Source organism: Grammomys surdaster, unplaced genomic scaffold (assembly GCF_004785775.1).
Source record: "Grammomys surdaster isolate TR1022 unplaced genomic scaffold, NIH_TR_1.0 271, whole genome shotgun sequence".
Taxonomy (NCBI): Eukaryota; Metazoa; Chordata; class Mammalia; order Rodentia; family Muridae; genus Grammomys; species Grammomys surdaster.
In genome coordinates this window covers 1,859,194-1,874,944 of record NW_021604712.1, presented here as the reverse complement: position 1 = coordinate 1,874,944, position 15,751 = coordinate 1,859,194, and the positions used below count along the sequence as shown (strand labels likewise).

Genomic DNA, 15,751 nt, shown 5'->3' with positions numbered 1-15,751 from the left:
TGCTGACACAGTAGGGAAGAGGGGAAATCACTCAAAATGGTACTTTCTAAGGTTGTGGGAGCCCCTATGGAAAGTCTTAAGACTATAGTATGTGCCTTTCCCACCTTTTTCAGCAAAATGCTGGCTTTGGGGACCTTTCAAATGGAATTGGGAAATAACCAGAAGAGAAATTTCTACAGGGTGGGTACACACATGCCCTATGCTTGCTGATGAGGCTCTGACTACCAAAATATTTTCAAGAGATTTGATTGGCTCCTTAGTATTGTTAGCTCTGGGAGAGGGGATGGACTAGGCTGTGAGCATCCGCAAAGAGCGTCATAGCTCAGTCTCAATGAAGACTATGGCCAAGAGTCAGACCCATCTGCTTTGCAGAAGCACAGATCTGCCTCCATAAAGCCTGCAAGTGCCTCCTATCACAGATGGGAGTCAGTGCTTGTTTTGAGCTCAGCTATGGTAGAACTCTTAACACTTTTATACGAGAATTTAGGAAACCCTCTTGTGGACTCAATGTGAAATACACAGCAAACAACTTGGTGACATCACTATATTTCCTGTTCTTGTTGGGAACCAAATAACACAAGCATTTCAGGTAGTTGTTAGAACCATTGCCTGCACTGTGGCCTGAGTATTTGGTCTGCGGAGTATTTTTCCCACTTGGTAATTGCCTCAGAATTTCTTGCTATCTTTAGTCTCCATGGGCCAGACTATCTGTCAGCATGCTCCACCTTCCTAGAGATGGGCTGTTTTTGATGTGGAGGGGCCACAGTGAATTTACATGTATCTGTTAGCAGAGCCTCTGATTTAAATGTTTGACTGGTCCATCTGACACCCCATACTGTGAGTAGGTGAGACCATTGTGAGCTGTTAAGTTTGCAAGAAGCCAGCTGGGTGGTGGGGAAGAAGCAAACGACAGAGAACCTGGTGTGATTCCAGGCTTGCCGCTCCCAGAAACAGGGCAAGCTTTCTCCACTAGCCATTGTGATCATTTAAAGGTTAGGTCTAATTTAGTGTTGCTCAGTGATGAGTATCTCTCGGGTAGACACCAAGTAACAAAGCCTTGTCGCTTCCACCCAAAAGTCTTTTTCAGTTACTGGAGTCAAAACCAGTCATCCTCAGGCTCCTCCAGAAGCTTCAGGTGTTAGAGAGTGCTTACAGCTTGCGCAGTCCCACATACCTCACCAGACACAACGTCATCACGAAGAGCAATAAGATTCCGCACGGGTGGGATGTTGCCAAAGTGCAGCATAGGCTCATGTTTGGGAAAGATAGAGTGAACGACAGAGTCAAGTTCAGGCCATTGGGCCTGGGAGGAAGGGTGTAGAGGTGGCTGGTGAGGCATGAGGTGTGGGAGAAGGACCCAGGCTTGGACTCAGCCCAGGCAGGGACCAAAAAAAAAAACCAAAAACCAAAAAACAAACCAAAAACAAAAAAAAAAAAAATCCAAAACCAAACCAAACCAAACCAAACCAAACCAAACCAAACCAACCAACCAACCAACCAAAAACCCATAGAATTGGGGTATGAGCTATAGGCATCTGGGAATGGTCACCATTGTCAATAACTTTTGGAGTCTGTCATGTGCCAGGAGCCTTGGCATATAATTTCTTATTCAGTTCTCAGCTGTTTTTTTTTATTAGGTGGGTATTATCTCTGGAATATGCTCTGAGGTTCTTTGATCATTTCCACAGATCAAGATCTGTTTCCTCTCAACGATGTCCCCCTCCGTTGTTCTCCCTCAGAAAAATCAGCTTACTGCTTGTCTGGTATTTGAACATTCTCTGAGTCCTAGCATCATGTAATGGAGTTGGTAATTCTTTGTCTTCGTAGGAACTGACCTAGGGAAGTAAGTTACCACACAGGCTCACAGGTTTGTGAAGGGTAGGCCTTGGACCATGAGCCTCTTACCCTCTCCAACATGTTTACTTGGAGTGGAGAGATGGGAGACACCTCTTTAGGACCTTAAGAGCTTTTTAGGACCATTTGGGGTGGCAGAGGATGACTGAGCTCTGGGCTGATGGGAATTAAGGTCACACATCCCAAGAGGCACTCTACTTAGGTGGTAGCTCCCCAGTGAATAAAAGAATTTGTTTGCAGGACAAGGAGTCTGTATGCCCAGGAACCCTTGGCCTTGCCTTTCTAAATTCTACCAGGTCACCTGGGTCTTTGGAGTACCATTTCCAGTTGGACCAAGCTGGGTTTAGGGCTATGGTGGGATTGTCCTTCCTAGGAGCACTTGAATGCCTGAGTTGTTGGGGGAACTCTGTCTTGTGGGCATACCATGGCTGTCACTGTGTAAATCAGAACAGCTCTGACTACCCACAGAGGATCTGCATAAGACTGGCCCTGTTGGTAGGTAGTCCTTTGTGGAATGGCATTGGCATTTGACAAAGTCATTAGACCCTCACCTTAGATTCTAATCATTTTCTCCTGCTTCCTCCTGCTGGAGCTGTGTGCAGCTGTGTCCCTTCTATGTAATTTCATCTCAGCTGTATGTGGTCTAGAGTATGTAAGAAGCAGAAGGTTAATTAGTGGTATACTCCATCTATAGTGTGATATTGGGCCAGGCCTTGTACACTCAAGTATTAGGAATAGCTGGGTAGACCATGACCTGATTTGGACTGTGCCCTGGGCAAACAGTACCCTTGGTCTTGGCTTTCTAAATTTTACCAGGGCACCTGGGGCTTTGCAGTACCATTTCTAGTTGCCCCAAGCTGAGTTCAGGGGTATGCTGGGGCTGTCCTCCCTAGGAGCTCTTGCAAAAGTTCCCTTTTATGTCTGATCTCATCACGGTGTTAATGACTAAGCAAGCCAAGCATCTTTGGGGTTAACACCTGGTGGCATCATTTCTTTCTAACATATGAGCTGACAATGCTTCCCCCCAAATCCACAGTCTAACAGAAACACAGTTTACATGAGAACCTCCTTTTTGAGTTTTTTGGTCAGGGCTCCCCAAAAGACTCCCAAAACATTGCTGGTTGTCCCTAGAGGTAGGAGGTAAGCCCCTATCACTAAAGACACTGTGAACTTCAGACAGGACCCAGAGGGCCTGGACCAGGGGTCTGACCTGAAAGTACCTAGTATACACTTTTCCAAGGAAGGGAGGCAGTCAATAGTCCTACCTAGCTATTATTGCTTATTAACTACAGCAATGACTAGTGAGGTGTGATAACCTTAAAGATGTCACATGGTGTGGATGCTTTGATGGTAAGCAAAAGTTCTCTACTTGGATTTAGGGCTCACTCAGTAAGAGGGAAATCATGCTCGGTACCGGAAACCTAGTCAATCTATATGGGGCTAGATAAGTCATGGGCCTTGGAGGGAAAGCTACCACCTCTACTAAGCCAGAATAACCCCCCAGCTACGTTCTAAATGTTTATACTTTCCCCCACAGATAAGCATAGTTCTTAAGGTAACCTCTCTTTGCAACAGACCATTACAGAAAATCACAACTGGTCAGAATGCAGAGAAGAGACTGTGCGGAGCCCAGCTCCATCTGGTAGACCCATGACAAACTCCTGCACCTAAAGCCCACAGAGCCTCATGGAATAGGGGATGGAAAGACTGTGAGAGTCACAGGGTCAAGGAGGCACCATGAGACTGTGCCTCCTAGAAACGTTAAAGCTTTACTCCTGAGGTTTCATCAGCATGGGTGCCTAAATAACACCTGAATAAGGATGCCAGCAATAGACATACTGACATCTTATGGGGCCCCAACCATGGACAAAGAACCTCAGGCAACTGAGGCATGCTGTGATTGGGAACAACTCCTCCAGTTGGTCTTCAATTCATCCCTGAAATCATATACATACAAGTAGCATTATATGAACTGAGCAGGTATATTTAGGCATGTATACACACATATATATACACAATTAAAAAGAGGCCATGAATTTTGAGGAGGAAAATACATACAAGGGGTTGGATGAAAGAAGCGGAAGTGGGAAGTGATGTAACTTCAAAAGGTAGGATCAAAACAAAGTACTTTGAAGCTGTTGTAGGGTGTCCACCAGAGAAGATTCCTCAGACACAGGTTTTAGCCAGCAGAAAGTCTTCATTAGCTGGCCAGCAGGGTCCCAGTGTGGCCCTCAAGCTTTCCCAGGGTAAAGTTTTAAAAAACAAAACCATATCCTCACTTAGCAAGAACAGCTAGCCAGAAGTGGAACTACAGAAGGAAAAAAAAAGAAAAAAAAGAAAAAGAAAAAAGAAAAAACACATTTAGAGACTTTCCCAGAACTATGGCTTCTTCGATACATTGGGTTTTGTTCTTGTCTTGGCATGTGTTGGTGCCTGTGTGTGGGTTCCATGGCCTCGATGATGAGTGCTCCCATCATTGGGTTTTGTTCTTGTCTGGCATGTGTTGCTGCCTGTGTGCTGGGTTCCACAGCCTCGATGATGAGTGATCCCATCATTGGGTTTTGTTCTTGTCTGACATGTGTTACTGCCTGTGTGCTGGGTTCCATGGCCTCGATGATGAGTGATCCCATCATGTCACTTGTGTGAAGGTCTGAGATCTACTGAAAAACCAGCAGGATTTTATGGTGCAAACTGAGCATGCCCAGAGACATCCCTGCCTATCATTTTAAGTTTTCTACCTATGTATCATAAGTACTCCATGACTTTTGAGCTAAGCATGCCTCCAAATGTTTGGCTGCTCTTTTTAAAGATTTGATTTTTAAACTGAGCACACTCAAGAATGGGCTGACCCTCTACATGAATGTATGTGTATATACTGCCCCTCCACAATAAAATCCTATGCTTCCTCTGTCTGGGGAAGGTGTGACTTTTGAAATCATGCCTGCGCATTGCACGTTGTAGGCAATGCAGTTTTCTCTGCTCTTTCATGTTTTGGCTGTGTTTATTTTGGCTTTGCACTCATCAAGATGCAAACCTATTGTGTTAAGCTTAAAATAATAAGCCCACGAGGTGCTTGTGACATGACCGACTGTAGGCCTTTGGCCTAGAGGAGTCTGGTTTGTGGGCCTTGTCGGTGTCTTCAGGGGCATGGAATATTGCTAGGAACTAAGGCCCCCTCTGGACTGATGATCTATCCGACATGTTCCTGAAATATTGAACTGAAGTTCTCAGCTCTCACAAGGCTACTGGAGTCGGAGGGAAATGAGCTCCGTCCATACAAGAGCCCCGTCGTGAAGAGTGTCTGCTTTATTCAGGCACCTACATCCTGGCATATGCTAGCCTCTATTTATTGAGCTTCTACTGTGTTTCAGGCAATGCAGGAAGAGCTTTACATGGGTTATAGAGACTCATTTTGCACTGTAAGCTGAGCCAGGGACTGTGAAGCCAGACTCCCTGGGTAAGACTTACAGACTCTATGGCTTGCCACTTTGTGTGACCTTAGATGTGTCTCTTGACTTCTGTGAGCCCAACCCCTTGTCTGTAATAGATTCAGAGTTTGTCTTGCCTGGGTATTGTGAACTGGACTTTTAAGGTACTTCTTGACGCTGCCAGGCATTCAGTAGTGTTATTGTGTATGGCAGCCAATATAAAGTAATGACTATATTATCATGTCTACTTTCAAGTGAGGAAAAAGACCTAGGCTTTGGTAATGAGTTTGCCCAATCTCCTACTAGCAGAGTTAGCTGCCTGCCTTTGAAAGCTTGGGTGCTAGGCACAGTTTTGTGTTCCTACCCAGCACTAGATTCTGTCCAAGGCTAGGATTCAGACATGGAGAGGGGTGGTTGGTGATCTCAACCAGACCCATGGAGTGATTCCAGAGGTGCAGAGAGTACTGGGTAAGTAAAGGGCAGGGTGTGTTCTTCTGAAGCAGTTCTCTTTCTGTGAAGCCAGAGTTTGAAGTTGGCAGTGAATATTGCTTGGGAGAGTGGTGGCCCTGGATAAAGGGGAGGTGGGAAGCTTGAGGAAGAGAGGATTCTGCAGGTCATGTCCTGCTTCTAGAAGAAGCAGGGTGGGCTCATCCCCAGAGGAGCAAAGCTGGGTTGGAAGGAACATTGTACAAGTCAAGTGTCTTTCTCTTGCATACATCTCTGTTTTCCTTATTGTAGACATTCTCAGAACACTGCCTTTGCGGGGAAAGCAGCCCATGACTCCAGCTCTGCCCTCTTCTTCCCACAGAAGGCGGGGAATTGGATGTGGGAATCCTGCTTGGATTTGAGAGGCACCGGCATTTCAAACACTCAGCCTCATTTTTTTTTTTTTAAAGACTTATCAGGCAGTGTGTCCCAGCATTGTGCTGGAAATTGTGTAGTGACCACTATTACAGACACCATCAAGTCCTGGTACTCTCTGGAGTTAGTGACACAGAAGTCAGCTTGAAGTTAGGAGAAAATATTTGAGGGTAACTTACAAAACATGTTTTTGGTCAAAAGGTTCTGGAAAAAAAGAGTAATCTTCTTGACTAAATTTTGGACAATAGTATATAAAGAAGACAAAAAAGTTAATTATCAGTTGTGTTTGGGTGTCTTTTTCCCTCTGATGCTTTGTCTTCGTCCTCCTCCCACCTGTCATTTAAAAACACTGATGGAATGCTCACTTGTGTCAGGTGGTACCATGTTGATGGACAGGCTCAAGGAACCAACTTGGCCTAGGGAGGTGGTGGAGGAGGTGGTGGTGGAGGAGGTGGAGGTGGCAGAGGTGGAGGTGGCAGAGGTGGGGGTGGTGGAGGAGGTGGTAGAGGTGGTGGAGGTGGCGGAGGTGGCGGAGGTGGCGGAGGAGGCGGAGGTGGCGGAGGTGGCGGAGGTGGCGGAGGTGGCGGAGGTGGCAGAGGAGGTGGTGGTGGAGGAGGTGGTGGAGGAGGAGGTGGTAGAGGTGGTGGAGGAGGTGGAGAAGGTGGTGGTGGTGGGCAGGGGAAGTGGAGAAGAGACACTATATCTTTTGCTGCCAGAGACAACAGAGAATAAAGTGCTAGGAGGGAAACCTGAGGCTTCAGGACCTGATCAGCTCTCCCTCAACAAAATGACCTTTGGGGCTTTTTGTATTTTTGCCTTGACATCTTTTTTCCTCTTGAGAATTGGATCCTATGACCTGTGGTTTTTTTTTTTTCTTTCTCCCTCCATGTCCATTACTGTTTCGAGAGGAGCCTTTCGACTGTACTTTGAGGGCCAGGTCTAACCTATGTCACCAAAAGCTAAGGCTGAGAGAGGCCTCCTCTAGAAGTAAGAGGGGTGAAGACCTGGACGATGGCTCCCAAGAAGAGCACATGCCGAATAGCCTTCTTTCTCCCTCCCTGCCCGTTTACATTTCCAGCCTGAAAAATGACAGAGGTATGATATATGCAGAATGGTGATCCATCTTATTGTTTGTCACACAACTGGGGAGCCATCTGGATGGAACAGTATACCAACTCTGAACCTGTTCTCCCCTCTACCCTGGCAGAGAGCAGCTTAGTGAATATACTTTGACACTGAGCGAGGCCCATGAGAGGCAGCTGCTGCCTATGTGGGACCTGTCAGTTGAGGACTCTGAGACGGGATTGGGCTAGAGCGTCTTGCTCATGACCCACCCATCAACCCCACTACTTATCTTTCTCTCAGCCATCACAGCTCCTGGTGACCCTGATGCTCCTTACCCTGTCTGTCTCTGAAACAGCTGTCATGTGAGCTTTGGATCTAATTTGGTTTGTGCCCAGGTGTCTACCTAATATTCATGGTCATAGACTACATTCTATCAGAGTTTGTGTTTAAGGCTGCTGCATCTCTTTTAACATGTTAGTAGTTTTCCTTGGGATGAGGTCCTAGAATGCAGAAAGGTCCACCTTGCAGTGTCTATCTGAGGACTGCACCCTGCTGGACAGGATGACATCCTGGGAATTTGTAGTGTAAGTGTTTGAGATATAGGCGCTACAGAGACTACAGAGTGCTGTGTGTTCATTCTGCTCCAAGGGACACTTGGGCTCAGAGAGTTTATATGAATTCCAACTGTTCCCACCCCAGGAAAGCAAACTTTCTCTGCACCTGGGCTACCTGGACTGGGGGTCTGAGCAAGACTCACCAGGGGAGCCTGAACTCCTCTTCACGCTCCCTGGGGTACCTGGCTCTTAGGGCTCCTCTTCTGATACAGAGGAGGATATGAGGATGGGCCAGCAGCCAATCATCTGTGCACTGACTGAAGGAGTGTGTGACTAACTTATGCATCAGGGAGGAATGTGGTTTTGGGTTCACAAGTATAGAAATCTTTTTAGGCTCACAACACAGTGAACTTTTAAATGAATGAAATGTATCTTTGGCCTAGCGACCAAGAGTCCCAGGAGTCTGAAGGCCTTGAACTTCACCCTTAAGAGGCCAGGAAGTACTGTTTGTGGTGGGGTAGTTGACCCCAACTAGATGGTCAGGCCAACCAACTGCAACTTCTGCCGGAGTTAAGGGTGGGAGGCTTCTGTGACCTGTTTCCCAGTCTGGGGAGCTTGGGAAGGCAGGCACTCTGGAGCTGGGAGAAGAGGCTGCTGTGTCAAGTGCCCAGTGAGCGGTAGGAGAGGCTACTGGGAGAGGAGCTAGGTCCATGGACACCAACATTCAAGCTTAGTGGGGCTTCCAGGAGCACAGCCCCCCAAGGTCAAGGCTACACAACACACGAAGACTTCTCGGCACTATCCACAGGAGCCCTCCCTGTCATGCAGTATGCTGTTTCAGGGCGTGTGCAGTCCCAAAGACAGTATTCTATCAAACTTCCAGGAGGCCCTGACGGTCATAGTCTATAGTCCCCATCTTGAGAGGGAACATTTTTAGGTTGCCTTTTCTCCAACACCATGTTTCAACACTGCTTCTTGCCTTTCTGTGCTTTATTTTTGCAAGCATGGGCCACAGCCATGCTATCACCAATGACCCCACCGCCACCCCAACCCCCATTCCCACCCCCACCTGAGTCCCTGGCACTCTCAGATACCATGATACTTCCTGAAATCAAAATCATGGGGATCAGACAAAGATGCCATGGCTGGAGAGTCACACATGTGACTCCAAATACCATCCCAGAAACCTGAGGCCAGAAGGGCTGTTGGGGTGTATCATCCACCTTGGAGAGCAGTAGGCACTTGAGTGGAGAACAGATCCCACCCGTCTCAGGGGGGGACCCACTCTGTCTTGAGGAACTGGATTTTCAGAATATAGTCTTGACATCTGAGGAAGGGTTAACTAATCTGGTAGGATGAGAGTTAACCCCTTCCCTGCCACGCAGATGTTTGGCTGGGTTTTTCTGACGAGTAGAAAAGACTTCAAAAAGTACTACAGATTTTCCTTTCTTTCACCCAATCCACAGGCAAGGAAAGCTAAGAAAGGGGAGAGGCATCTCTAGACCTTGGAGGAGGCGTTGTACACCTGCAGAGCCCACTTGCCTCGGGCAGGTGGTTTTTGTGAGAAGGAGTCTTGCCTTAGAGTGCTTCTCACTATGTGTGACATAGGCTGGAGCAAGCCACAGGGAAAACAGCTTCACCACTGGGTTCCCCATGAATTGGTTCAGTGCAAACAGACCAGGAACTGGCAGGGAAGGTGGAAAGGTTAGCCAATGAAGGTATGTTTGAAGAAACCTCTAGGGCTGGGGTTGTGAGCAGAGGAGGGTTCAGTCTGGGTTAGTAAAGTGGGGGTTGCTGTCACTGTCTAGAGAAAATGAATACAGCAAAGCATTTGAAAACTAGCCAAGTAGTGACACAGAACTGGCCCCAGGAAGAAACAGATGCAGAGGAGAGAAAGAGAAGCATTCAACTGCAATATAAAAACGTATGTAACAAGTTCAAACTTTTCAAGTTGAGGTGAATTATGAAGCTAGTCCAAAGGATGGGATCTCTCTCTCTCTCTCTCTCTCTCTCTCTCTCTCTCTCTCTCCCTCTCTCTCTCTCTCTCTCTCTGTGTGTGTGTGTGTGTGTGTGTTTTGGGGAAATTCAAGTGTATGGGGAACTTTAGACTTTTGCCTGTGGGCTAGTCATTAGTCATTAAACTGCCAAAGGGCTGCTTCCCGAGTGGCCCTAGGAGGCTGATTGATGCAGAGGAAGGAGTTAGAGAGAAGACTGAGGGAGCTGAAAGGGTTTGCGGCCCCATGAGGAGAGCAACAATACCAACCAACCAGAGCCCCCAGGGTCTAAACCACCAGCCTGGGAGCACTTAGGGAGGGCCCCATGGCTCCAGCTGTATATGTAGGGGAGGATGGCCTTGTCCTGCATAGGTGGGAGAGGAAGTCCTTGGTCCCATGAAGCCTGGACTCTGAGTGTGGGGAAATTTGAGGGTGGGGAGGTGGGTGTTGGGGGGGGTAGATGGGGCACATCTTCAGAAGCAAGAGGAGGTGGAGACGGGATAGGGGGTTCCTGGGCGGGGGGGGGGGGAGGGATGGGATAAGGGGATAACATCTGAAACGTAAATAAAATATCCAATAAAAAAAAAAGGTAGCTGGTGGAATCCTAACAGAACCAGGACAGCAGTAGGGATGAAAGAGTCTGCAAAGGGCAGGTGACTAGTGAGAGTGACTAGGCACAGGTTATCTCATGAGGGGGTGTTAAAAATCAGGCCTCCTGACACGGGTGCCACACTTCTGTGTCCAAACCAGACAAGATTCTTCCGTTAGCTCCAGCCAGGAAGGAGGAAGCTATCATTTCAGAAGAGCATTGTGAAGGTCAAGAAAGCCACCTCTGATGCCTGACGCTATAGAGAGGCACTGTATCTATGCCACTTGGAGAGCCACCAAGCCTGCCGCTCTGCGCCTGCTCAGAGGCCCTGTGCTGGCTTCCAGATAGGTAGTCAGCAGCCTATGGAGGCAAGGACAGACTAGGCCTACTCCAACATCCGGATGACACAGGTGTGAAGCAGTTACACCATCCATCATGGGCCAGAGAGAGCTGGAGTTTTTAAAAAATACTTTAAAGAGCAGAATGTGCATTTGTTGTTCCTTTGGAGCTGCGAAAAACACCTGCCCAAATACAACTAAGCCTGGTCCCCTCTGACTGTACCAAACAATGTGTACCTAAAATTGAAAGATGTGGCTCACATGCTTAACAGACCCTGTGTAACGGATAGGGCAGAAGAGCTAGCATCCCTTTGCCTCAGCAGAGGACACTCCCCGGCAGGTCAGCAAGTACCTGCTGATGAGGGGGACCGGGTTCCTGGTTCTGCTCAGCCTGAGGGCTTATCACACTCACTCTGATGGCTAGGAGACACAAAACCAGCACTAAGGAAGCTTAACAAAAGAAACTCTGAAGGACAGCATCTCCAAGTTCTTCCATAATGGATCCGGCTTAAGGAAAGATGCAGTTGCCTCCAGGATTCCAAAGATGGAGAAGATTCTCCAGTGGTTTGCAAATCAGAAGCACCGTAAAACTGAGGTTAAGTTCACTAGTGTTTTATGAAAGTCCATCTCAGGCAACTACTAAAAAGTCAAGTGATATGCCAGGTGGTGGTGGCCCGAGGCTAGCCTGGGCTATGGAGGGAGTTCCAGGACAGCCAGGGCTTCACAGAAAAAGCCTTTCTCGAAAAAAAAAAAAAACCAAGCCAAAAATAAATAAATAATAAATAAATAATAAATAAATAAATAAATAAAATAATAAAATAAAATAAAATAAAATAAAATAAAATAAAATCAATCATTAGCACCTGGGCCAGGAAGTTTCCCTCTTGAGGCACCTGTCTGAAGTGGAGGACATGGAGTCCAATAACTACATTCACCAGTTCAACAGCCCAGCAAGCCTGCTGTGCGGCCAGAAGGCAAAGGCTTATCAATGAGTTCATGTGGCTCAGAGAGTTGTACTCAAATAAGCTCCATTCACAGTTGAAACCCTGGAGCAAGAAAACATGTGGAAAAACATGTTCCAGGAACATTTAGATGGAAATAGATATTCCCATATGGGAAAAAAAAAAAAGCATCGGGCCGCCTTCCTGTCAGTGGCCAGGAGATCGTAATAAGTAGAAACAGTACAAGTTCGGGTGATAGACTTTGCTCAGGATTCCCTAGTCACTTAGGAGATGGGGGATGTATTTAGTTCTTACAACTGCAGATCCTGTGCCAGTCTGGCCAATCATTGTGGAGGGCTGCAGGCATCAGTGGTGCACCTGGAATGCTTTGTAAACATGTGTATTGTGAGTCAGTCAATGTTTTTTTTCCTTGTAATTTTGGTAGACGGTTACATTTTAATATTCTTACTCAGGAATACAGATCTAGTCATTAGAAAACTATTAAAAGAAACCCACAAAAACAAAGAAAGCTGCAGGATATGTCCAGCGGGAAAGGTGTAGGGGCAGGGAGTAAAACAGCTGCAGTGCTTTGCCAAGTGCAAACCACTGCTCAGTTTATTCCCAGTTCCTTTAGCACTTTCTGTCGTCAGTTGCCACAAAAGCTCTGTCCACCTAGCCTTGCCATCAAGGAGTATCTAAACTGTGATATCATCAGGGCACCTTAAGATCTGGAGAGCACAAGGCTGACCTCAGTGCTGGGGTCCAGGCATTCTCTAAGACTGGGGGAAATTCTACACAGAAAGCAGGCTGTGCAGGTTCTATACTAAGAGTTGAGACCGGAGTATAAAAAAAGAGTGTGTTAGATGGTTGTGCTCCATGAATGAATTTCCTCTATTTCCTTCTCTGTACACTCATATTGTGCTTCATAGCAAGGGTGGATGAGGCAGACGGCCCGAAGCAGCGACACAGCCTTGACATTACTTTTCTCTCTCTCTCTCCCAGGAATTTCAGCTATGGAAAAGTCTTTGTCTACTAAGCTGTGAAACTGTCATAAACTGACATTCTTTATTCTCAAACTGATACTTTAAATTTAAGCTTTTGAGAGCCTTTTCCATTGAAAATCCTGTTTCTTTGCGTGTCCCCTTTACGCTTAAGCCTTAGCATGAACATGTTTCTCAGAATTTGGTTAAGCACTGCACCTGCTGTGCACAGGGTCTGGTTTAGACTGGAATCCTGTGTTGGCTTCACTTTCATGACATCTGGCAGAGAAATTAGAATTTAATTTCACTCAAAACAGGACAGTGCCACTTGTCCTTGAAAAAATAGACTTTGGGTAGTTGTTTGCCTTACAGAGCACTGTAAAAATGGAAATTGAACTCACAAAGACTTTTTGCTGCAGTTGCTTTCACTCAGACTCACTACTGAGTGTAAATGAACCAGCTTGCCATATTTCTGCGAAATATTTTCTGTTATGATGTGGACTTACTTTTTGAACCCCCCCTTTACAAATACAAATTAAAAAATAAATCCAATTGCCATTTTCTGTAATGTGGAGGGAATTTTTAGTATCCCAGACCTCCTCAATGGGTAGTTTGCAAAAGTCCTTGCCCTAACTTAAACATGAAGCAAATGGGTCAGTAAGCCCAAATGACACATACATTTTGCGACCTTTCACTCGGGAGGCAGTAAGTGTTCTCTGAGAGGGCTTTGGTTTTCCTGTCTAAGCGGGTACTGGCTACAGATAGGTTGTTTCTTCCACTTTGTGGGGATGGATTTCAAGTGATCATTTTTTAGAAAGGTTTCGGTTTCACGTTTTTTTTCTTACAATATTGACTTTTGTCGGTACCTGGGTGCAGCTCAGTGCTTAAGCTCGTCTTTGAATCTTAAGAGGTACTTGAGGATGCTATCAGCCTCACATCGATGACTCACTAAAACTCAAGCATTCACAGGCTCTTGGAACGTTTCAGCTCAGTAAAAGCCTGACCCAGATTCAGCTTGCAAAACTAGTGTCCCATCTGTCCGACAGACCACCAGGCTTTGTTTTTTTTAACCAAGATAGGCAGTAATTCTCATCTCTGCATTTTAGGAAGGGATTAAAATAATTGTTTACATTGTAACACTGTCACCGGCTCTGTGTTACTCTTTGATTGTGTTTTAGCGTGATCAGCCCGTTCACGTGATCAGCTTGTGTCCACCAGTCCTGTCTTTAAGGTGAAACTGAGATCTGCCACTTTGGGCATCAGGTGTCCATCACTAGCCAGGCGTATGTGAGCATATAAGCTTTTAGAAATGAACACAAGGAGACATGAAAAGCACACTAGCCTCTCCCCAACACTGTTGCAGTGTTTCTTATGAAATGCATTCGTGGAAGAGTTTAAAAAAAAAAGTCAATATGAGTGCATTTCTGAAATAAAATTTTAAATTGTAAAATAGTTTTATAGTAGTCTTTTTTCTTTTTCTTTCTTTAATAAAGGAACCCACTGTTCCTTATATGAGCTCACCTGAGATTTTTACTCCCAGTGTATGCACCCTAGTTCCCTTGCTTCTTTTGGGGATCTCTGGGGTCCTGCTTCTCCCACATTTTCTACATCATGTTCAATTTAGCCCTGTCTTGTCCTTTGAGGCCAGACACTCGATCCCTGACTCCTGTCGTGTTTCCAGCCATTGTCTCTGAGCTTCCCTTCTGTTTCAACCACCCTACTCCTGACAAGGTCGTCTGTGTACAGGCTGCTCCTGCAGAGTCCTCTAACTGGGTTCTCAGCTCTGGAGACCCTCAGACACCATCTCAGGGAGCATATTCCCAGAAATGTTCTGAATAGGAGTGTATTCCTAGAAATGTTCTTTGGGTGGTAGAGATCCAACAGCTCCCCACTACCAACAGATTGAACCTCTACACTATTTACTGTAGCTCAGGAGACTTTAAGCCTGCTTCTGGCTCCTCCTGCCTCATCCACAGCCGATTTTGTTTCTGGCCAACTAATCTTACTTGTTCCTGAACAAGTGCCCTCTGCATGTGTTTCTCCAAGGTCAATGTTCAGGGCAAGTGCCACTTTGAAGTGGTGATGTTTTCCACTTAGGGTTAGGCTTCCTTGGGATTTATGGTTTGGGGAACCCCAACGCAATTCTATTTTGCCAAGGTTTCCTTGGAGGTCAGAGGGCTTGGAAATCAAGGGGTCGTTTGATCCTGCCAGTATCAGCTCTGTTTAAGACATTGTTCTGGGATTAAGATGCAATACTTGGGGATTAGTAATTAGATTTTGAGGAAGGTTTGGCAGGGTATTCTGGGGAGAGCCAGACTGTGTATGGTAAAGACACCCATGTTCACAAGTTTGTCTTAGAGCTTTTGGTATTGTAAGCGTTTTTCCTGTCTAGTTGTCATGGACCAATCTCTTTATTCTAGGTCAGTATCCATCTTCCTGTTTGTACCCGATCTGCCGGCCTTTTGCTTTCAATTACACCTTGACCCCGCCCCCAAACCCAGATTAAAAGACCCCTCCCACCCTCCTCTTCACTGTGTGCAGTTACTTCCTCTTCTCTCAGCCTCAGCATAGAGGCCTTTCCCAGGCTCTGATCAGATCTGGTACCTGCCCTAAACACATAGCATTGTTTCTCTGAGAGGAGGCCTGGTATTCAGTTAGCTCTCATGTACTTGGTTACATACCTGCAGTGGCCACTTAGTCAATGTAGGTTTGGAATGGGCAGAGGAGTTTCCATTCCCCCCCCCCCCCATGCCTGGATTCTGCACTTGAGCAGCAAGCCAAGGTTCACCTTTGATGGTGACAGTGACATTGACAGCTGCAGTGAGACTTAGGTTTGCCTCCGTGGGACTTCGGGAATATTTTCAGTCTAGTTATCTATCACTTTGCTGATGAGAGTCTTGTACAAAAGGAGGAGACAAAAGAAGAGGAAAATGAAGCAGGGAGAAGGGCCCCAGCATCCTAGAAGGAATAGCCAAGTATGGCAGGAAAAAGCACGGGAAGGGATGTGACCGCATCCCTTCCCCGGAAGTGGACTCCTACTAGTCCTGCTCCGTGTTAGACACAGTTCTAGAAACTGAGAACACCTGCGAGCACAAAGCAAGTCTCAGTTTCTGCTTTTGTAGGAATTTTACTAAGTAAAGCAGAGAC

The 15,751-nt window shown here is 46.4% G+C and overlaps 1 pseudogene; it reads left to right on the top strand.

The window, feature by feature from the left end:
* The first annotated feature begins 9,474 nt into the window (after window positions 1-9,474).
* Window positions 9,475-13,787, top strand: LOC114628737 (annotated as a pseudogene).
* Window positions 13,788-15,751: the final 1,964 nt, after the last annotated feature.